This window comes from Mus caroli, unplaced genomic scaffold, assembly GCF_978045245.1.
Source record: "Mus caroli unplaced genomic scaffold, Mus_caroli_1 scaffold_9, whole genome shotgun sequence".
NCBI classification, from domain to species: Eukaryota; Metazoa; Chordata; class Mammalia; order Rodentia; family Muridae; genus Mus; species Mus caroli.
The window spans coordinates 56032501-56056496 of NW_028227264.1; the positions used below are offsets into that span (position 1 = coordinate 56032501).

The 23996-nt window shown below is 40.1% G+C and overlaps 1 pseudogene; it reads left to right on the forward strand.

Annotated features, from left to right (window-relative positions):
• The first annotated feature begins 11095 nt into the window (after window positions 1–11095).
• Window positions 11096–11914, forward strand: LOC147002646 (high mobility group protein B1 pseudogene; annotated as a pseudogene).
• The last annotated feature ends 12082 nt before the right edge of the window (window positions 11915–23996 follow it).

Here is a 23996-nt window from a genome sequence, read left to right on the forward strand (position 1 = left end):
CGCCACGCTGAGCTCAGTGACACGGGTGCTGCTTAGACCATGGCAAATAAAGCAATGCCTCACCGCATCCCTAGCCTTTCCGGGAGTCAAGGCCCTCACACTCTGCGACAAAGTCGATTTTGTTGTTAAGTGAGTTGTCTGTCCAGATATACGATGCAGTCACTCAATTGAAAGGATTAATAAATAAGGGGCAGAAAGGAGAGAGGATGGAACCGGAATCTGGAAATTAGTATGTATGGGAAGCACATAGCAAACCACAGGAGAGAGCTGTTAGTGTGTTTCCGGGTCTCCACGAGAAGACAGCAGGCTCAGAAGATGTTTGGGTTTGTGAGCGGAAGCATGGAGATGGAAACCGGTAGCCGCTGACCAGTGCTGGAGGATTGGACATCACAGCTGCTGTTGTATCAGGAATCAGCTATAAACACAAAAGTAGCCTGGGCTTAGCTGAGTAATTCTCCACTTGTGAGTCATGACCATTGGTGACCCTTCAAAGGGATCACCTAACACCCCTTAAAAATTAAAAGCACGGGTATTTACATTGCGATTCATAACAGCAGCAAAAGTACGTTATGAAGTAGCAGTGAAAATAATTTTGTGGTCAAGGGTCACCACAACGTAAGGAATATATTAATGGGTTGAGAACCCTGGTTTATAGTCTATGGCATTTGGATCACTTGTATACGGTAAATTTAAAATTTTCAAAGCCTATTTCTAATGATGGTTCTTAAACGCTTCAATTTCCCATCTAGCCCACCACCCACCAGTGGGAAAGAAATGTTATTATGATATGGGGGAAGTGGACCTGTTTAGGGATGGATCTTTGGAGCCAGTTCCAACTGTGTTGTCAGGAACTCAGCAGTTCAGTTCACAGGTCAGCAGTGGCAGCTCGATCCACTCGCAGGCACTTCACAGATATCCCAGCTGTCTAGTTCAGTAGTATCAGGAAAGCAGCAGCCTTGGCAGGGAAGAACAGGAACAGGCAGGCCTCAGCCAAATGGACACGAGTCAGCAGGAGGAACTATGACTAGCAGAGACATCAGGAGATGTTCTCTGCCATGCCTCTCTCAGCAAAGAGGTGAGACCAGGAAGCTTGCAGAGCTAGCTCTGCCTGCAAGCCCTTCTCACAGTCCGTTGAGTCCTACTTATACTCCTTCCAAAAATCACATGTCCTCCACGGGTATTGCCTTAGCACAAGTCTTGCCTCCACAACTGAGTCTGTGTTAGCAAAACTCCACGTGAGTCCGTATCAGCTGACATCACTCTGCTTATTGGCCCAAGTCCGAGGAAGTAGCAAGCAATCTCAGAAGTTTTCAAGAAGTTTTTTTGGGTGCATTTCTCTCTATGGAGTCACAACAAATGAAGTGCAACAAGCATGTAAGGCAGCCCAGTATGTGGGTGCCATTAGCAAAGAGTCTTTCTTCATCACGTGTCCTTTCACGTGCTTGCTTTAGCAGAACATCCTTTCATTCGTGTCTGCTCAGCAAAGCGTTCCTTCACACACAGGTATTTACTCATCACAAATGTAGGTATCTAGAAGGTTCATGCTACGCCTAGACAGCGCCTGGCTCACTGGGTACAATTCAGTCCTTTCTTGATGATGGATCCAGGAAGCATAACACGGTGTCCTGGTAGATGCCCTCTGAAAATGTATACATTCAGTTTTATAGTATTTTAGAACTGTTTATGAACAAGAACAATAATAAAACCTGCCGTGAATCATTGAACAATTGGGAGAGTTAGGTAAGTCAACCATTTTTATTTAAAAAACCAAGGTTAATCTAGAAAATACTGAACTGAATTGGAGTTGATTTCTGAAACGGCGCAATAAAACATATATACGCTGCTTTTACAATGAGTCCGTTTTATTTATCTTTCTGTGACGTTTAGGAGTACCAAAATTCTTTTTTTTTTCCCATGGGGTGAAAATCTCCCAGAAGTCCACCTAGCAATATGGTTTTAAAATGACATTAGACTGCCAGTGTAGTCATAACAGTATTTGTTAGAGGGATATCCAGGGAATCTATGATTTGTGTATGAATTAGTCTAATGACATAGAAATTAGAAAGATTTGTAAGTTATGGTGACAAAGCCACTGGCTACACCAATCTCATTAATCTTTTTTTTTTAATTTTTAATATTTTTATTACATATTTTCCTCAATTACATTTCCAATGCTATCCCAAAAGTCCCCCATAGCGCCCCCCACTTCCCTACCCACCCATTCCCATTCTTTTGGCCCTGGCATTCCCCTATATTGGGGCATATAAAGTTTGCAAGTCCAATGGGCCTCTCTTTCCAGTGATGGCCGAATAGGCCATCTTTCGATACATATGCAGCTAGAGACAAGAGCTCCGGGGTACTGGTTAGTTCATAATGTCGTTCCAACTATAGGGTTGCAGATCCTTTTAGCTCCTTGGGTCCTTTCTCTAGCTTCTCGATTGGGAGCCCTGTGATACATCCAATAGCTGACTGTGAGCATCCACTCCTGTGTTTGCTAGGCCCCTGCATAGTCTCACAAGAGACAACTATCTTTGGGTCCTTTCAGCAAAATCTTGCTAGTGTATGCAATTGTGTCCACGTTTAGAAGCTGATTATGGGATGGATCCCTGGATACGGCAGTCTCTAGATGGTCCCCAAAATTCTTGGTAATTACATTTCTAAAAGCTTAGACTGCCTTAAAAGCATGTCCCAGTGTCTGAAGGAATCCTGTCTACAACCAAGAGGGGGCAGCAGAGAGCCACAGTGCAGGAGCGATCTATGTGACCAAGTCAGCTGAGACTTGATGTCCAGATCAATAGCTTCACTTGTTGGTGCTAAGAAGCAGACACTTGGATTTAAACTTAGTAAGCACTGGATAATTACCAATTGTTTGTGGGCAGTGTTTGAGAGAAAAAAAAATCAACCAACCAACCAAACAAACAAATGTAAACAGAGTGAAATAAGCAGGTTGCAGGTTCAGGGGCATCCTGAGCTCACTGTGCAGACTGAGCATTTAGGATCCACAGTGACTCTGGACTCCTCAGCGTTCACCATCAGATCGTCAGGGCAAAAGGGAGATGTGGGACAAAAGGGAGCCTCAGCGACATTTGCATAAATCTATATTTTTCTTATTAATTCCTAAACCATCATAAGGGAGATCATCATATAAGAGATGATAAATTTTGAAAGAGTTTTTTTTTCCTCAATTTCTTCACAATTTACAGACTTGGTTTTATTTTTTGTTCTTCTAACATTTTGTTTTATTTTTTAAAAGTGTTTGTCATTTCTGTTTATTTTCCCTATCAAGTAATTTTAAATATGAGTTCGCTTAAGAATAGTTTTGCCAGATTTTATACACATTTCAATAGAAAGAGTTATTCCTTTGATTATTTCCTACATGTTGTTTATTTGGGGACATATGTGTATATTCATAGAGAATGAAATTTATTCACCTCTATATCTTTCCTACACAATATCTGCACTGGTTTGTACTTATTTCTTTGTTTGAAAGTCTTATTGATTCATGTTTAGTCTAAATGTAAAACTTGCTGAAAATTGAGGTTTACAGAATTAAGCAAGCAAACATGCATCTTTAGGGAACTGAATAAAGAATGCCTGCCTGGTGGTTTGAATTCTATTGGCTTTGTGATTCACTAAAGCCATTCAACCTCTCTGGGCTTTTGTTTCCTTTGTGGAAACTGGGACAGAGCCAGCCAGTGGCACCAGATGGTGTCTGATTGCAATGGGCAGTTGGAAACACATGGGTCTATTTTTGTTATTATAATAACAAAATATGGGGCAAGAATGTTAACTATTCTCTAATACACGCCGCAGTGTGGAGAAACAAGAGAATGATCTAAGCCACGAGACTTTTGCCATCCCGTTGGAAGCAATAATGGATAATGGATAGTGGATAACGGATAATGGATAATGGATAGTGGATAACAACAGATAATGGATAAGCTCCTTGACAATATTTTGGTTCTTTTGATTCAGGAACATATTGCAAAGAAATAGAGAAGAGTTGCCTCTAAGAAAAAATCTCCTTTCTGTTTTGGTTTGAGGAAAACACTGAGTACAGAAGATATTAATGTCTGATGTTTTTAAATGTCCCAGAATGTCCTCCGTGAAAAGCTCATTTAGATAAATAAATTTTTTAAATAAATTTCAGAATTTTTATAAAAGTATGGTTTACCATTACAAGATTTTCAAAGATAGTCCAAGGAAGTAATTTGTACCCTGCTTTCAATTTTAACTATTTTAAGTGATGAGGTGAACATGCGAGAGTAAGATGGAAAACTACAACTTAAAGAATGGAACTCAGCCTAAGTCCTAAGACACATGGCTACATACAACCAATCCTTCCAATCCCATGCCCACAAGTGACTCTGAGTTATCATGAGTTTGCTGAGATGACACTTGGATTGGCCCTGTGAGAATGCTTTCCTCTACAATCTATTTAGTACTAAGTATTTGGCTATTCAATGAGACGAGACAGTGAAAATAATCAATTCCTACTTGGAATAGACTAAGTTATACTGTGTTTTATACAATATACAGCAGGGGCTTAATAGGTGCTAATAAAAATTAACTATGCCCTTAAAAGATTGCCAGTTCACACAGTTAGTACAAGAAATATTTGTTTTTCTTCTACATCGCTGATGTGCAAGTTTTATGGTATGCAATAGGAATTTATACAGAAATGTATACTATCTGTGATTGCTTTTAATATACTGATGACTGCTTTAGACAGGCAATAAGAGTATAGATATCTGGATATGGTTGATTTCCACAGAATAATTAGTTACTGGTTTTTTTAATATGTTGTCTCATGGTACATATCAAACATAGTTTTTTTTTATGATTTTGCAGTAAAAAAAATAGAATTTCTTTTTGGTAGTGTCACTACAGTGTATCAAGTGTTTTGATCCTGGGAAGCATAGGTTAAAGAATATGGATAATAATCTGCATTATCCTTTAAGTGAAGTGATTGTTCCTTTCTCTCTCCTCTTTCTGATCCTTGTTTATTAATCCTTACAATTGATTAACTTCATTATATGTGTGAAAACAGATCATTCACTTAACTATAAAATCCACTCTGTTGTGGAGTGTAAGGGCCTTGACTACCTGGAAAGGCTTGAGATTCATCGAGGCATTACTTTGTTTGTAGTGGCCTAAACAGCACCTGTGCCCAGTCCTCAGCGGCTATACATGGATGCTGAAACCATGCCAGCTGTAGTTTCAGATCCCTTGAAGGTTGATACCAACCATGGAATGCATTTTGAGTCTAATTTTAGCTTTTTTAAAAAAATTTTATTTTTTAGAAACACCTGAATGCTCAGAGATAGTTATTTCTGATAGCTTGAACAATGACGTAACACAATTGCACTGCACTTTCTAGCTTTCAACTACATTTATTATTGTTTTGATGGTGTTGTTACTGTCATTGTTGAGTTACTACTATTCTTTGTTTTTTTGAGACAGGGTTTCTCTGTGTAGCCCTGACTGTTCTGGAACTCACACTGTAGACCCGGCTGGCCTTGAACTCACAGAGATCTGACCCCCTCTGCCTTCCGAGTGCTGGGAGTAAAGAAGAACACCACCACATTAGCAACATCTAGAAACACACAAAAGGCAGATCTCTGAGAGCATTTTAAGGTGGGATTAACTGAGCGGAGTAAAATTCACACTGAATGTCGGTGGTCCCACCCAATGGCTGTGGTCCGCTTTTGAAGGAGATAGGAAGATTGAGAGCAAGCTAGCAGAGCAACTGCAGCCTGTTTTCTGTTTCCTGATGCCCCCACATGCACACATGCTCCAAGTTCAGAGAAAATGTAAGGTATTTATCTGTGAAGATTAAGATGTGTGGATAAAATCTAGAATTACCTATGAGATAAACTTCCAGGCCCAGTTACATCTTTAGATTTGGTTAATCCCTGTGCATGCCTGTGAGAAAAAAAAATCTTCATTTCTTGAAGAGATATCTTGGCCACTTGAAGTGGGAAGACCTACCGTAAAGGGGGACACCTGTTCCCTGACCGTCTAAATGATTGAATAAACCAGAGAAATCATTGGTAGTAGACAAAGTTCCTCCCTGAAATTGTTAAACCACCTCTCTGGTTTGGTGTAGAACTTACTTGCCCAGTATGCTTGGGATAAAATTCTCATACTATTATTGTAGGGTCAATAATATGAGACTTAGCAGGGCTGAAGTCTGAATTAGCTGGCCAGCAACTGCCTAGAGAGAAACAATCGTTATAGAGTAGCCGGGACAGCTTTCTGTAGGGAACTTTTAAGGGCAGTTTCAGGGGAAGTAGAACAAGCAAGCAATTTAACAGAAGCAAAAAGCAGCATTCAGCTGGGTTATCTTGACTTCATGTTTCTAGGACAGGGTTGGGAACTTTCTCATGGGACTCTTCCCAGTGTGGGTAGAGAGACAGGGGGGTTAGTTCCAAGTTAAAGCAAAGATGGCTCCAGCTGAGACAAGATGGATCAACCTTTGCCCTGTCACTCCACAATTTTGTCAAAGTGATCCTGGACACATTTTGGCACATTCACATTTTTGGGAGGTACAGTCTTTAAACACAGAACTCAGGAGACCGTAATAGTGCCTTTGTAGTTACTCAAGGCAGAGGTAGGCAGTTATCTGTGAGTTCCAGGTTAGCCACAGTTATACAGTGAAACCCTGTCTCAAGCAACCAGGTTTGTTCACCACCACATTAGACCTCAAGGAAGGCTCACTGATCGTTTCCAAGGAACATAGTTCCCAAGGCACAAAGATATTTTAGCTGGGCATAAGCAAGTACCTGTTATCACAGGTAATCAGAAAGTTGAAAGGAAAGGATCGATTGAACCCAAGAGTTTGAGGTCAATCTGGTAATGGAGGGAGATGGTGTCTCAAAATAAAAAAACTAGAACAAGAAAAATATTTTAAAAAGGTGCTTAGAAAAAAACACACCTTTAGTAAAATGTATCAGATTGAACAAAATTCTTGTGGTAAATCTCCAACCCAAATATGTCCGGGCAATGAAAACACAACTCAGTTATTATGAATACATGCTGAGCATCTAGACTGGCAGACCTAACGCTACACTACCATCTTCCACATCTATGAGACCCCGTAGAACTTGAGGTTTCTCCAGTCCATGTGCTTCTTCTTCCTCCTCCTCTACATCCTCTCCCTTACATTTTCTCCTTCTTCTCCCTGACCTCCCACCTTCTACTCCACCTTCCCTTTATCTGGGCAGTCATTAGCTCTTCTTTATTTTACAAATTGAAATGGGGAGCAGATTTACAGGAAATCATCTGAGTGCTGATTCACTCCTTGTTCAAAGCCCCTCTTATAATAATATAAGTAGTTCCAGGGTTATCTACAACACAAATCACATTTATAAGTGTAGCAAATATTTGAGTGCTTAGCCTATTGCATGGAGGAAAGAGAGAAACAGAGAGAGAGAGAGACAGAGAGAGACAGAGAGAGACAGAGAGAGACAGAGAGAGACAGAGAGAGAGTTAAGGCTTTGACTGACTTTCCCCATGGATATTAAGATATGAAATACTGCCTTAGAAGTAGTTTTCTTTGGACGTTGTATCAAATTCCTTCTATGATTCAGAGACTGAAGTCTTTGCAAGAGTGAATAGCACAGCTTGGGCACACAGCCCCCTTTTTTGCAGTATGATTGTACCCATAACTTAACAGTCATGTTGCTTCAAACTCACAACTCATAGTAGGATACTATTTAACTTAACAATTTTCCTAATTGGAAAATAACTTAAAATACTTAAGTGGAAGATAATCGAGTCATCAAAAATCCAATCCAGAATCCAACCAATTACCAAATAGTTTTCCATTCCTATAACTCCATGATAAAATCCTGGGTTTGAACAGTTTGGCTCAGGTATAGATGCATATTCTGATAGCCACACATTAATATGTAGTCTTTTAGCTTTCAATTGCTGACTTCTTCACGTTTAATAAATGTTGACATTTGCCAATTGCAAAGAATACAGATTTAAAAGGCTAACTTAAGTTTTAAAATATCTAATTGGTAGGAAAAAAAGAGTTCATTTTCATTAGAGATGTTTTCTTATTTAGATTTGTAGGAGGTCAAGGTCATCTAAGAGAGAGCTGAGGCTAAGTACTTGAGAATAAAGCAAGGCTTTTTTTTTTTATTTTTTTTTTACACTTTCAAATACAATGGCAAACTGAAGAACAAAGCATCTTTAAATAGATACTCTTGGGAAGCTGGTTTAAGAGAAAATAGAGTAGCAGGTGTTGCATTTGAATGACTGCCTGTGCAGTTCATTTAAATAAGTGAAAGATCCCATTTGAAGCACTGCGTTTGAAGTAGGATTTTTATCAAATTGTTTATTCATGAATTTCTATCATTTTTGGCGCATGGCTAAAATCAATATTAGGTAAAAGACTATAATAACATGAGTTTCCTGTATAACATCTCTTGGTATGGTATTTAAAAATCACTTTTTTTTTCTGGGGCACAAACCTGTGTCTGGCTTGCTGGGAGGCCAAAGTGAACCTTCATCTCCTCTTGTTCCCCTCATCATTCAAGTGATTCCAATTATGTTCATTTTCTATCTTTAGACCAGCCTCTCTAGGGAGGGACTTGGTGTTTACTATAATATAGATCATTCTAATTGGAATCAGGACCCAGGTTCAGTTTTCTGTGTACACACCTTTAATGAATCTGCAAACCCAGTCACTGGTTGGAGTTCTTAACTTCATTTTCCAAGTCGTGGTGCAGCTTGTTAAGACAGTCTTCTTGGACTGCATGTTCTTCTTGTCTTTATGAGGACTTACTAAGTGAATGAGCTGCTAAGTCCCACATTCCCATCCTGATGACTTTGCTGAGCACTCAGGCCTGGCTTGCTTTCTGTTTCCACGGTATCCATATTTTCTCATCCTGAAAGCCGCCACTAGCCAAGACACCAGAGGCTTGTGCAGCCACCTTGTGACCCAGCTTGTAGATAGATCATTTCCTCTTCAGCTCAAGTTTGTAGCTAGTGGGAGCTGAATGGGCTAGCCAAAACTGAGAAAATGCCAAAAAAAAAAAATTAGAATCAAGAAAGTGCATGTATAAGGCAATGTTAAAGCAAGTCCCCATTGAGAATGCAATCAGCCAAGGGAGAAGAAAAACCAGGAGCAGTGGAGAACTGGAGGAGGAGGTCCTTGTTTGGTCTGTCCTTCACAGTCTTACCAGGACAGCTAAAAGAGGTGCCATTAACAAGCTGGGGTTGGCCGGGCAGTGGTGGCACATGCCTTTAATCCCAGCACTTGGGAGGCAGAGGCAGGCAGATTTCTGAGTTCGAGGCCAGCCTGGGCTACAGAGTGAGTTCCAGGATAGCCAGGGCTACACAGACTCAGAGACAGCTCCTATTCCAATTACTGGGCGTCCCACAAGACCAAGCTGTATATCTGCTACAAATGTGTAGGGGGCCTAGGTTCAGACCCTGCATGCTCTTTGGTTGGTAGTTTAGCCTCTATGAACCCCTATGAGGCCAGGTTAATTGATTCTGTAGTTCTTCTTGTGGTGACCTTGACCCCTCCAGCTTCCCCAATCCTACCCAAACTCTTCTATAAGCCTCTCTGAGCTCTGCCTGATGTTTAGTTGTGGGTCTCTGCGTCTGTTTCCATCAGCTGCTGGATGAAGCCTCCTGGGAGACAGGTATGCTAGGATCTTGTCTACAAGCATAGCAGAGTATCACTAATTGTGTCAGGGGTTGGCTCTCTCTCATGGGATGGGTCTAGAATTGGGTCAACTATTGGTTGGCCATTCCTTCAAACTCTGTTCCATCTTTATCTTTGTGTTTCTTGTAGGCAGGACAAATATTATTGTTGTACTTTAAAAAGGCATACTCTCTCTCTCTCTCTCTCTCTCTCTCTCTCTCTCTCTCTCTCTCTCTCTCTCTCTGTGTGTGTGTGTGTGTGTGTGTGTGTGTGTGTGTGTGTGTAAAGGGAATTATTTCAGATCAAGAACTTGTGGCCTCTGTCTCAGCTACTCAGCACTGCCTCAGTGTGAAAGCAATCACCAAAATGGATGAATGCCACTGAGTCCTAGTAAAACCGTTATATCTGAACTATACATTATGGACTGAGTAGGTGACTCAGGCACTTTGCCTTTCCCAGCCCTGAAATTATAAGTGTATATTGCTGCACTCAGATATTTCACATGGACTCTGGATGTTGAACTCACAGCCTTACATTTGCAAGACAAGAACTTCATAAGCCACATATTTAGCTCATAAAATATAATATTTTAAAATTCATTTTATATTTATTATTATTATATTATTGTCATCATTGTTGTGGTGGTGGTGGGTGTTGGTGGTGGTGGTGGTATGTGTATGTGTTCCTGCAGAGGCCAGAGGTGTCAAATTTTCTGGAGCTAGAGTTAAAATTATTTGTAAGATGCCTGATACAGATGCAGGTCCTTTGTAATAGCAACAAGCACTATTAACTACTGAGCCATCTCCTCAACTCCCGGAAATTCAATTATAATTAATGCATTTATCTCTCTCTTCAGGGACTTTATAATGTCAGAAGGATATTCACTTGTCAAAACACTAAGTCTTTTTGGTGTTGTAGTTGTTTCAAGATAGGGTTTCTCTGTGTAGCCCTGGATATCCTGGAACTCACTCTGTAGACTAGAGTAGCCTTGAACTCACAGAAATCTATCTGCTTCTGCCTCCTGTGTGCTGGGATTAAAGTTGTGAGCTACCACCTCTGGCAAGAACGCTAGCTCTTGCAACCGGTACTCAATTTAAAATTTGAATTTCTAGACATTCTTTATAAATCATTTGATTTTGTCTTTTTTCTCCCCACAGAAGATTTTTCCCCATGTTACTATTATATGGTCAATCATATAAAAATAAAATTATTTGAAGTATTTCTTTTTGAGCTTTAGCACTTTTTACTAGTAAAACATGACCTGATGGATTGATTATATAATTATTAAAATGACAAAGTATTAAAATTTAACCCTTATGGTCTTACACTGCTTTCCTATGTTCATGCATGTAATGATAGCAGAATCTAAGTTGAGAAGGATAGATAAAAAAGTAATTCATGACACAGCCATTGCAGTACATTGAGCTCCATAGAGACAGTGCCGGGGCAAGCGCGAGCCGGACGGGCACTGGGCGACTCTGTGCCTCGCGGAGGAAAATCAACTAAACATGGGCAAAGGAGATCCTAAGAAGCCGAGAGGCAAAATGTCCTCATATGCATTCTTTGTGCAAACTTGCCGGGAGGAGCACAAGAAGAAGCACCCGGATGCTTCTGTCAACTTCTCAGAGTTCTCCAAGAAGTGCTCAGAGAGGTGGAAGACCATGTCTGCTAAAGAAAAGGGGAAATTTGAAGATATGGCAAAGGCTGACAAGGCTCGTTATGAAAGAGAAATGAAAACCTACATCCCCCCCAAAGGGGAGACCAAAAAGAAGTTCAAGGACCCCAATGCACCCAAGAGGCCTCCTTCGGCCTTCTTCTTGTTCTGTTCTGAGTACCGCCCCCAAATCAAAGGCGAGCATCCTGGCTTATCCATTGGTGATGTTGCAAAGAAACTAGGAGAGATGTGGAACAACACTGCAGCAGATGACAAGCAGCCCTATGAGAAGAAAGCTGCCAAGCTGAAGGAGAAGTACGAGAAGGATATTGCTGCCTACAAAGCTAAAGGAAAACCTGATGCAGCAAAAAAGGGGGTGGTCAAGGCTGAAAAGAGCAAGAAAAAGAAGGAAGAGGAAGATGATGAGGAGGATGAAGAAGATGAGGAAGAGGAAGAAGAAGAGGAAGACGAAGATGAGGAAGAAGATGATGATGATGAATAAGTTGGTTCTAGCGCAGTTTTTTTTTCTTGTCTATAAAGCATTTAACCCCCCTGTACACAACTCACTCCTTTTAAAGAAAAAAATTGAAATGTAAGGCTGTGTAAGATTTGTTTTTAAACTGTACAGTGTCTTTTTTTGTATAGTTAACACACTACCGAATGTGTCTTTAGATAGCCCTGTCCTGGTGGTATTTTCAATAGCTACTAACCTTGCCTGGTACAGTCTGGGGGTTGTAAATTGGCATGGAAATTTAAAGCAGGTTCTTGTTGGTGCACAGCACAAATTAGTTATATATGGGGACAGTAGTTTGGTTTTTTTTTTCCCCTTTGGTTTTATTTTTGGGTTTTATTTTTTTCATCTTCAGTTGTCTCTGATGCAGCTTATACGAAGATAATTGTTATTCTGTTAACTGAATACCACTCTGTAATTGCAAAAAAAAATTGCGGCTGTTTTGTTGACATTCTGAATGCTTCTAAGTAAATACAATTTTTTTATTAAAAAAAAAGTAATTCATAAATATTTCAACATGATGCTCTTATCTTCTTTGCAAGACTCTTCTTTTAGTCCTTTGTATACCTGGTTGTTCTTATACCTGGGACTATCTGGTCACAAGAGAGACAATCTTGTGAGTAGCTCTGAATGTCCTTTAGAATTTAGGCATGCTCAGGCACCATCAAGGAACAGGAGGTGGAAAGATTGTAGGAATCCAGAGGTTGGGGAGGACCAGAGTGAAACAGTGTCTTCTGGACATTGCAGCACCATTTCATTCGTGAATTCACAGCAGCTGTCAATGCCGGCACAAGACCTGCTCAAGATCAAGCCATCTAGTGTTCCAGAATGAGGTGGTGAGGGGGATTCATTTTTATTTAAGAACATGGTTTCTGTCAGGTGCACAGTTCTCTTGTGAATGACTTTATGGGCAGAACAAACTGGATTCAGTGGGTTATTAAAAACAAACATACACACACAAAAAACAAAAAGAACAACAAAACAATACAAAACAAAACAAAGAAGAGTCAAAGCTGGGAATAGATCTGGGAGGAGTTGAGAGGAGGTGAATATAATCAAAATACATTAGTATGTATACCCAAATTCTCCAATAATGAAGAAAAATATTATATATTTAGAATTAATGTCTTAGAATGAAGACACTTTTTTTTTTTTTTTTTTTTTTTTGGTTTTTCAAGACAGGGTTTCTCTGTATAGCCCTGGCTGTCCTGGAACTCACTTTGTAGACCAGGCTGGCCTCGAACTCAGAAATCCGCCTGCCTCTGCCTCCCGAGTGCTGGGATTAAAGGCGTGCGCCACCACCGCCCGGCCGAATGAAGACACTTTTAAGAATAAGCATTATCATCAGTGTTATCATTTGAAGAAAGTTTTCTTGACTTCAGAACAGAATCAGGATATCAGTAAGATGTTTCATAAGAGGATTACTAGTCTAGGATCTATAAATTACCTTTCAGTACTTGGTTTGCTAGGTTGACCTGTCACCTCAGAGATTCCAAGATGATGACACCATGATCTATTAAGCTATAGTTTTCATTTGTTACCTTGAAATTTGCGAAAAAAAAACCCAGTGTGATAATTATGTTATTAAGGCATTGCTTTACTTCACAAATATGTACAATGCTTGTATTTAATTGTTTTTCATTTTGTTTTATGTGGTTGGGTATTTTGCCTCCATGTATTCTATGCACCATGTACCTGAAGTACCCTCAGAGGCCAGAAGAGGGTGTGAGATCCTCTGGGATGGTAGGTGGTTTATGAACCACCATGGTGGGTACCAGGAAAAAAAAAGTAGGTCCTCTGGAAGAGTAGCCAGTGCTTCTAAACCCTGATTCATTTCTCTAGCCACAAAATGTGTATACCTTAATTATCAGGCAGTATCAGAACTAGCAACTAGCTGTAGCAAACCCTAGAGAATATTCCCATTAACAGGAATCCTAATACTTTAATTTGGAACATCTCTGATTGCATTTAACTTCTTTGGGATGGAAAACGACAAGGAAAATAAAACCTATTCTTGTAGCTCATGATCATCAATAAAATAATAAAAACACACAAGTCTCTGAACCTCAGGGGCAAGTTCTTTTGAGTTAGAACACTAGTTCCTGAAGATACCTACTCTGAAAATATTTTAGACAGTATGGATTGCCTTTACAAGCAAATGCTGTGACTTGAATGAAGATTTGCCAGAACTGGCACTATAGTTCATAAAAATAATGCTAAAGATACTATAATAAGACACACAACATTGACAGGTAGCATAAGATAATTGTAAAAGCAGTAATAAGGACCTAATAAGTATAGGAAGGACTGGAGCATAGATGAAGTTAGGATTTGTTGCTTACATAATATCTGACTGACCTTCCTATTTATTTGTTGTTGGTGGTGGGTATTTCCTACTCTTTTTCTCTTTATGAGCCATGTATAACACCATCCCTGCTGACAGTCAGAAACTGGCTCTGGCATCCATTAGATGGGGCTTAAAAGCTCCTCTGGTTCCTTCTGTCAAGGCATTGCCTTTTCTTCTCTTTCTTTTCTCTTTTTATTTATTCGTCTCTCATACATTACATCCTGACTATAGTTTATTCTTCCTCCCTCCCTGTTCCCCCTCCCCTTTTGCCTAGATCCACCTCCTTTAACTTCCCCTCAAAAAAGAACAGGCCTTCATCAGACATAAACCAAATTCGAAATAACAAGCTACATGAAACACATATTCTCACATCAAAGCTGGATGAGGCGGGCAACTGAGTAAGAGGAAAAGGGTCCCAAAGGCAGGCACAAGAGTCAGAGACAGCTCCTGCTCCCATTGTTAGGAATCCCAGAAGAACACTAAGCTACTCAGCCATAACATATATGTAGAGAACCTAGGTCAGACCCATACAGGCTCCCTGATCTCTGTGAGCCCACTTTTTTGAGTAAGTTGATTCTGCGGGCTGTGTTCTTATGGCGTCCTTGATCTCTCTGGCTCCTCCAATCCTTCTTCCCCATCCTCCAAAGGGCTTCCCAAGCTCTGCCCAATATTTGGCTGTGGGACTTGGAATCTGCTCCCATCAGTTGCTGGATGACATCTTTCTGGTCTTTTTTGATGCTGATTATGTTAAGCTCTGGTCTCAGCACATCCTGTAAGCATGACAAACTGTAGATCAGAGGTTTTTGTAACTGGGTTGATTCCTAAACCCTTCACTGGAGGCCTTACCTGGTTAGGAAGGATGGCCTGTTCAGGTTCCGGGTACGCCATTACTAGAAGTTTACACTAGTGTTGCCCTTGTAGATTTTGTTCTGTTTTGTTTAGAATAACAATATAATTTTAAAACTACAACACAGATGATGTGCTCACAGAGACAAGCTCAAAGAATGGTGGCAGCATGCACTGGGACTACACAGGTTCAAGCTGCACTGGGTCCTAATACTCAGAGGGAAAGTAGACACAAGCTCCCAACCCTAATCAAGAAGCTATCTCCAACTGACAACTGTTCGCAAAGGAAAACGTAGTTTTCTTCAATGGAGTCTCACTGGGTATACAAACAATACTTATGTTCATAGCAGCCTTATTTATAATAGCCAGAAGCTGGAAAGAACCCAGATGTCCCTCAACAGAGGAATGGATACAAAAAATGTGGTACATTTACACAATGGAGTACTATTCAGCTATTAAAAAGAATGAATTTATGAAATTCCTAGGCAAATGGTTGGACCTGGAGGACATCATCCTGAGTGAGGTAACACAATCACAAAAGAGCTCAAATGATATGTACTCACTGATAAGTGGATATTAGCCCAGAAACTTAGTATACCCGAGATATAAGATACAATTTGCTAAACACATGAAACTCAAGAAGAAGGAAGACCAAAGTGTGGACACTTTGCCCCTTCTTAGAATTGGAAACAATCACCCATGGAAGGAGTTACAGAGACAAAGTTTGGAGCTGAGACAAAGGGATGGACTATCTAGAGACTGCCATATCCAGGGATCCATCCCATAATTAGCCTCTAAACGATGACACCATCACATACACTAGCAAGTGTTTGCTGAAAGGACCCTGATATAGCTGTCTCTTGTGAGACTATGCCGGGGCCTAGCAAACACAGGAGTGGATGCTCACAGTCAGCTATTGGATGTATCACAGGGCTCCCAATCGAGAAGCTAGAGAAAGTACCCAAGGAGCTAAAGGGATCTGCAACCCTATAGTTGGAACAACATTATGAACTAACCAGTACCCCGGAGCTCTTGACTCTAGCTGCATATGTATCAAAAGATGGCCTAGTCGGTCATCACTGGAAAGAGAGGCCCATTGGACTTGCAAACTTTATATGCCCCAGTACAGGGGAACGCCAGGGCCAAAAAGTGGGAATGGGTGGGTAGGGGAGTGGGGGGGAGGGTATGGGGGACTTTTGGGATAGCATTGGAAATGTAATTGAGGAAAATACGTAATATAAAAAAAAAGAGCATTCCCCACATCCAGTAGCATATGGCCAACACAAAATGGACTGAATAGTACTTGCCTTAGTCAATGTCCTATCACTCTGAAGGTACACCATGACCCCTATAACCATGGTCACTCTTATTTTTATTTTTATTTATTTTTCATTTTTTTCCACTGCTTTCTTTTTTTTGGATTGGATTTTTTTTTATTTATAGTTCAACTGTTTTCCCCCTTTCCAGATCTTCCCTTCAGAAACCCCCTATTCCATCCCCTCTTTCCCTGCCTCTATGAGGGATCTCCTTCCCAACCCCCCATCCCCCACTCTCTGTCTTCCTGCTGTGGCATCCCCCTATACTGGGGCATCCAACACCCTCAAGCCCAAGGGCCTCTCCTCCCACTGATGTCCAACAAGGGCATCCTCTGCCACATATGTGGCCAGTGCCATGGGTCACTACATGTGTATTCTTTGGTTGGTGGTTCAGTCCCCAGGAGCTCCAGGGGTCTGGCCTGTTGCTACCTCAATGGGGGTGCATATCCCCTCAGCTCCTTCATTCCCTTCTCCAACTCCTCCATCAAGGACCCCCAAGCTCATTCCAATGTTTGTCTGTGACCATCCTCCTCTGTATTTGTCAGACTCTGGCAGAGTCTCTCCAGAGACAGCCATATCAGGCTTCTATCAGCAAGCATTTCCTGGCATCCACAATAACGTCTGGGTTTGGTAGCTGTATATGGGATGGATCTCCAGGTGGGGCAGCCTCTGGATGGCCTTTCTTTCAGTCTCTGCTCCATATTTCCTTCTGTGAGTTTTTTCTTCACCCTTCTAAAAAGCACTGAAGCATCCACATTTTGGTCTTCCTTCTTCTTAGGCTTTATATGGTCTGTGAATTGAATCTTGGTGTATTAGTTAGGATTCTCTAGAGTCACAGAACTTATGGATAGTCTCTATATAGTAAAGAAATTTATTGATGACTTACAGTCTGCAGTCCAATTCCCAATAATGGTTCAGTAGTAGCTGTGAATGGAAGTCCAAGGATCTAGCAGTTACTCAGTCCCACACAGCAAGCAGGCGAGGGAGCAAGAGCTGATGCAGAGGCCATGGAGGGACGTTCTTTACTGGCTTGCTCAACCTGCTCTCTTATAGAACCCAAGACTACCAGCCCAGAGATGGTTCCACCCACAAGGGGCCTTTCCCCCTTGATCATTAATTGAGAAAATGCCTTACAGTTGGATCTCATGGAGGCATTTCCTCAACTGAAGCTCCTTTCTCTGTGATAACTTCAGCTGTGTCAAGTTGACTTAAAACTAGTCAGTACACTTGGGTATTCCAAACTTTTGAGCTAATATCCATTATCAGTGAGCACATACCATATTTGTTCCTTTGTGACCGAGTCACCTCACTCAGAATGATAGTTTCAAGTTCCATCCATTTGCCTGTGAGTTTCATGAAGTCATTTTTTAATAGCTGAGTAGTTATGGCTGCTTTTGTTTCTTCTTTCTGCCGGGATCACACTTCAAAGGGAAAGGATGGCTGCAACTGTAGAGTTGAGAATAACAGACCAGATGGCAGATGAGAAAAGAGAAGGTAACAAGGGACTGCCAGGTTGAATCTGGGCCATAAACACAAAGATGATTAAATGGAAAAAATAAACTCATGTGTGATGGATCTATAACTAGTCAGTGATATTACCTGCTTCTGAAAGCAATCTCAAACAGATATGGATTTTTTTCCTGTAGGAGCAAAATATCTATATTTCAAACAGCACTTTCTGTTGATGTCTACTCCCTGCCTCCAGCATAGAGGTAGCCATTTTGTTCCATGCTTTCCAGTCATTGACAGCATTAGGGTGTGCATCCAATAAACCATTCCTGTCTGACTGAGACTGGTGTTCATGTGGTTTGTGGGGTGACTCCTAGACCTCAGCATTTTCTTTCTCAATTCTCTTTCCTATTAAAACAATTACAATATTAATTAACAACTTACTCTATGACAAAATATTGTAACAAGTAGATATTTTATAAATCAAATCAGTATTAAAGATATTACAATATACACTATTATCTGTTGAACTACACAAAAACAAATAATAAACTTTAAAATACAAAGAAAACATAATATTATATAACTGTAAGGTAACTTTTAATAGGGCAGGATCAGATGATAATAAAGTATTGCTATGCAAGCTATATGTTAAAGCATTTACATTAGTAAACTTATACAAGCTTTTGTAGCCTTTGAAATTTGCAAGAAATCTTAAAAATGAACCTGCCAACCCTTCCTGCTCCTGCTTCTCTCAACCCGCCAACTCTCTGGTGCCCCCCACCCCCACCAAGTACCTCTCACTACCAAGCAATGCCCCACGCACGCCATGGTCAGCCATCACAATACCCAATTACCCGGTAGAATTAAAACTCTTAAAGCTTGTAGTTAACCAATCAGATTTATGTATCAATAAAATCACAATTTACAAGATGTCAGTACAATAATTTCAGAGCCAATTGATAATGATAGAAGCTTTATCCCAGCTATTCTAACCTTATGATATCATAACTGTGGCTGGTTCATGTCCACCTCTATTCTCCTTCCTCTTCTCCCTTGAGATGCTGTCTCCCCCACTCTTAGCTCCACCTCCCTTTCTCTTGTCCAGTCACAGGCCTTTTGCTGCCCTAATGTGATTGGACAGGGAAAACTCCTGCAACATATGAATACACATTTTATATTTTATTTTCTTTCAGATGTCAGAATTAGTGTAGAATCATAACTTTGGCCATAAAATATCAACAAATTTAAAGAGTTTAAGTATTTAAGCCAACATAATAAATAACGCTGACAATCATTTAGGGATGGATACATTGTATCTCAAAGAGTCACTCAGTGTCCCAACTCATTCCTGCACAAGAAAGAGGCTAGAAGACAGTTTTGAGATCTGAGCAATATTGGAAAGCAGGGCTCTCCTGGTAGAACTTGCATAGCAGCTTCCCATCTCTCTCCCAAACACAAAGCTTTCTGAATAGGCCACCGACTTCAAGAGAGTCAGATGAAAGGTGAACTTTATATTGCAAAGCAGTGCGGCTGGCATCCTCGGAGTAAATGGGATTAAGAGGAGAGACAAGATAAAGTCAACAGAGATCACCCAGGTTCCTCTGGGCAGAACTGAGGGATCTTGGCCCTGGGTGGAAAATCCCAGGAATGGGAGTCATACCTTAAGACTCATTTCTCTTTAGAGAAATCATCCAATTAGTAGTAAACATAGAAAGACAAAATAGTGTCAACTAGAACAAATTGAAGCAAATTAGGAATTGTAATTAGGCAAATTAATATAAAAAGCTGCCACCTCCTTCCTCTTTTGAAAAGCTTTTCTTCTTCTTCTTCTTCTTCTTCTTCTTCTTCTTCTTCTTCTTCTTCTTCTTCTTCTTCTTCTTCTTCTTCTTCTTCTTCTTCTCTCTCTCTCTCTCTCTCTCTCTCTCTCTCTCTCTCTAGAGGGAGAGGTGGCCATGTACATGGTATAGTCTATATAGCAACCATTGGACAATGTTGTGGAGACAATTCTCTCCTTCCATATTTTCACAGGTTCTAGGCATTAATCATTTCAATTGTGAGCTCATGCTGCAAGGACCTTTAATCCCTGGATCATCTCTCCTGCCTATTTTTTCTTGAAGGAGTTCTGTGGTGGTTAAAGGAGAAAATGAGAACAAATGATCAATATCAAATACACATCATGCTCTCACCCTTCAGAGCTGTGGGTATCATAAAGGTCTTTTAGCAAGACACAATGTACTTACTTTAACCTTAGCACTGTGAGATGTGGTCTCATCACCTAGTCACAGTCCCATCAAAATGGGCCACAGCACTTCAAAAACATAATGTTAAGTTTTTAGCTTGGTTTGCAACTAATTTTATCAGTCAAGATAAAAGGCTATTATACAGAAGAAATGGAAGAAATGTATACCTGCTTTGTTCTTCATGTTAGAATGTCTGCACTTATACACAAACTATGCAGACCATCCTAAAGAGGGCAAGTATTTAACAATATTAACTCTGGTGCATTAAGGTGTGGAGAACGAGTCTGTAATTTTAAAAACTGATTTTAGTGAACAAAATATAAAAATGCTAATAAATTCAGTGAATTTAATATCAAATATGTCTTAAACTGGAGCCAAGTACTCCGGGGGGGGGGGGGGTAAAAAGCAGTAAGAAAGGGCCTCCTCTGGAAGAGCTGTGGCTCTCCCTGCCTGCTTACCGCATTGTTTCAGGAGAACTCATCTGAGCTTCAGAGAGATGGGGAGTCCCCTGACTACAGCTTTGCACCCATCATTACACCGTATACACACAGGTCAGCTTCAGATAAGTGGACAACACAGCTAAATCCATCAACTAGATCTGCCTGTTTCTGAGACCAGCAAACTCGATGCTTGAATTTTACTAGAAGTCTTTCCTCCAAGATTTGGGAACGTGTTGGAAAAAAACAAGGCTAATTTAATTCCAGCAGACCTGTTTTGACATGACTGTAATTAATTTGAAATGCACCTGGGGATCACACTAACTTAACGAACGCTCTCAATTCATTTCTCACTAAAAATAAGTTTGTGGAAAACTTAAAAGTAAAAATAAATATCATTTTATAAAACCTCAATGGTGAGAATTTAGGAAACTTCTGTGATTTACATAATGTTTTATAGACTGGCAATGGTTGAACTCTGGACCCCAGAGCATATTAAAACGTTCTAAGTCTCTTAGCAAATAGAGAATTGCATCCTACAGCTTTCAAAGTGGTCATTTGATGCCAGAATGGAAAGCACACAGTGAGTGGGAGTGAAGAGAACATCAAATATTTATGGCAACCATCATTTCACTTCATGTGACAATACAGAGTTGAGATATATGGGCCACACTGTAGACTCTGCTTCAATAGAAGGGCAGCAGAATGAGTTCAGCACCAGCTTTCATTCTCTTTTTAAGTTGTAATAAAATAAGGATGGCAGGAGCGAATGACTAAACTTGTAGGAAAATAAAATATCTATGATTTAAATCATTCGGACTATATTCACAGTACAATCAACTATATTAGCATTTGGAGAACTACAAGAGCAGAAAACGCATAAGCATATTTTGGTTGTACTTTTGAATTCATTGACATGGAAATTTTAAGAAGTTTCTTTAAAGGAAAAAAGAAAGACCTTTTTGGTCAGCTATACATACCATATAGATAGTTGCAATTCAGTTTTTATTGTTGTTGTTGTTGTTGTTAGTTCTCACAGAACTCCTGCCTCTGCCTACAGAGTGCCTCCGAATAGTGCCAGCCATTAGCATTGATGTGGCATATCTGTGACTTAGCTCTTTGTAGTAAGGGCCTCATTTGAATCTTGAAGACTAAAAAAAGACATTGGTGAAAATTTTCACATGGATGTCTTACACAGTCATAGCATATATATAGCACTTACATAGAATGTCCCTTAGTGTATTTACCGTGTGCTTCTCACTTTGGCCCATAATATGAACTCTGCAGGGTTAGTAACTTAGTCTTGTTCCAATTTTAGGCCTACCATTGGCCTAGGGCTTAATTAATAAGGATAACATGTCATCAATTTTCTAAAAGACTATACTCTTTCATTATTGGAAAAATTAATTTTATTTTTATAAAAGTGATTAATGTACATATGGATTCGACAGAAGAAAAAGATGTAACCAAACACAAGTTTTTCTATCACAATCTTCTCCAGTCTTTTCCCTCAGAAGACATCCCATTTGACAGCTTTAAAGATTCTCCCTTACATACCACTATATTTATAAGTAATAGGAATCTATATTAGTTTTATATTTCATTATGTCATTTTAGATAGCATGCATTGACTCCTTAAAGTTATGGTTAAGGACTTAGCTCTTCAAAACAGCAGTCTCCTTTGCTTTCTTTTCTTATTATCTATAACTAAGATGTTTTATTGGGAAAGGATCTTCACCTATCCTAAATCAGATAAGGGACTAATATATAAAGAACTCAAGAAGGTGGACTCCAGAAAGTCAAATAACCCCATTAAAAAATGGGGCTCAGAACTGAACAAAGAATTCTCACCTGAGGAATACTGAATGGCAGAGAAGCACCTGAAAAAATGTTCAACATCCTTAATCATCAGGGAAATGCAAATCAAAACAACCCTGAGATTCCACCTCACACCAGTCAGAATGGCTAAGATCAAAAATTCAGGTGACAGCAGATGCTGGCGAGGATGTGGAGAAAGAGGAACACTCCTCCATTGTTGGTGGGATTGCAAGCTTGTACAACCACTCTGGAAATCAGTCTGGCGGTTCCTCAGAAAATTGGACATAGTACTACCGGAGGATCCAGCAATACCTCTCCTGGGCACATATCCAGAAGATGTCCCAACCGGTAAAAAGGACACATGCTCCACTATGTTCATAGCAGCCCTATTTATAATAGCCAGAAGCAGGAAAGAACCCAGATGTCCCTCAACAGAGGAATGGATACAGAAATTATGGTACATTTACACTATGGAGTACTACTCAGCTATTAAAAAGAAAGAATTTATGAAATTCCTAGCCAAATGGATGGACCTGGAGGGCATCATCTTGAGTGAAGTAACACAATCACAAAAGAACTCACACAATATGTATTCACTGATAAGTGGATATTAGCCCAAAACTTAGGATACCCAAGATATAAGATACAATTTGCTAAACGCATGAAACTCAAGAAAAATGAAGACCAAAGTGTGGACACTGTGCCCCTTCTTAGAATTGGGAACAAAACACCCAGGGAAGGAGTTACAGAGACAAAGTTTGTAGCTGTGATGAAAGGATGGACCATTTAGAGACTGCCGTATCCAGGGATCCATCCCATAATCAGCTTCTAAACGCTGACACCATTGCATACACTAGCAAGATTTTGCTGAAAGGACCCAAATATAGCTGTCTCTTGTGAGACGATGCCGGGGCCTAGCAAACACAGGAGTGGATGTTCACAGTCAGCTATTGGATGTATCACAGGGCTCCCAATGGAGAAGCTAGAGAAAGTACCCAAGGAGCTAAAGGGATCTGCAACCCTATTGTTGGAACAACATGATGTACTAACCAGAACCCCGGAGCTCTTGTCTCTAGCTGCATATGTATTGAAAGATGGCCTAGTCGGCCATCACTGGAAAGAGAGGCCCATTGGACTTGCAAACTTTATATGCCCCAATATAGGGGAATGCCAGGGCCAAAAGAATGGGAATGGGTGGGTAGGGAAGTGGGGGGCGCTATGGGGAACTTTTGGGATAGCATTGGAAATGTAATTGAGGAAAATATGTAATAAAATATTAAAAATAAAAAAAAGTTTTTGTTAAATCTAAATTTGTTGTTATGATGAAGATAAAGCTAATATAAATGAACATCCTTAAATTTAGTAAAATGTGTATTTTTCATCTTTTTTGACATTAGTAACAGACTTATTTTTTTCCATTAGAAGGTTAAATTGTTACTTAAACCTTCTGCTAATTTTTCATGTGCTATTGAACAAACTTGATTCCACCTTTCCAGAGGTTAAAAGTCATTGCTCCTGGTTTTAATGATGTGGTGTCATCCATATGGAGATGTCAATTTTGTTTATTTGCATTACCTGCTTTTTATAGCCACTGCAGAGTACTTCTCTAGCAACTTCCATTCCTTAGACAACCTGGGCTTCAGAGAAAATCAGAAGTTCCAGCAGTACCCCAAACCTAGACTTGTTCTCCATCCCCAGTGTACTGCTTTTA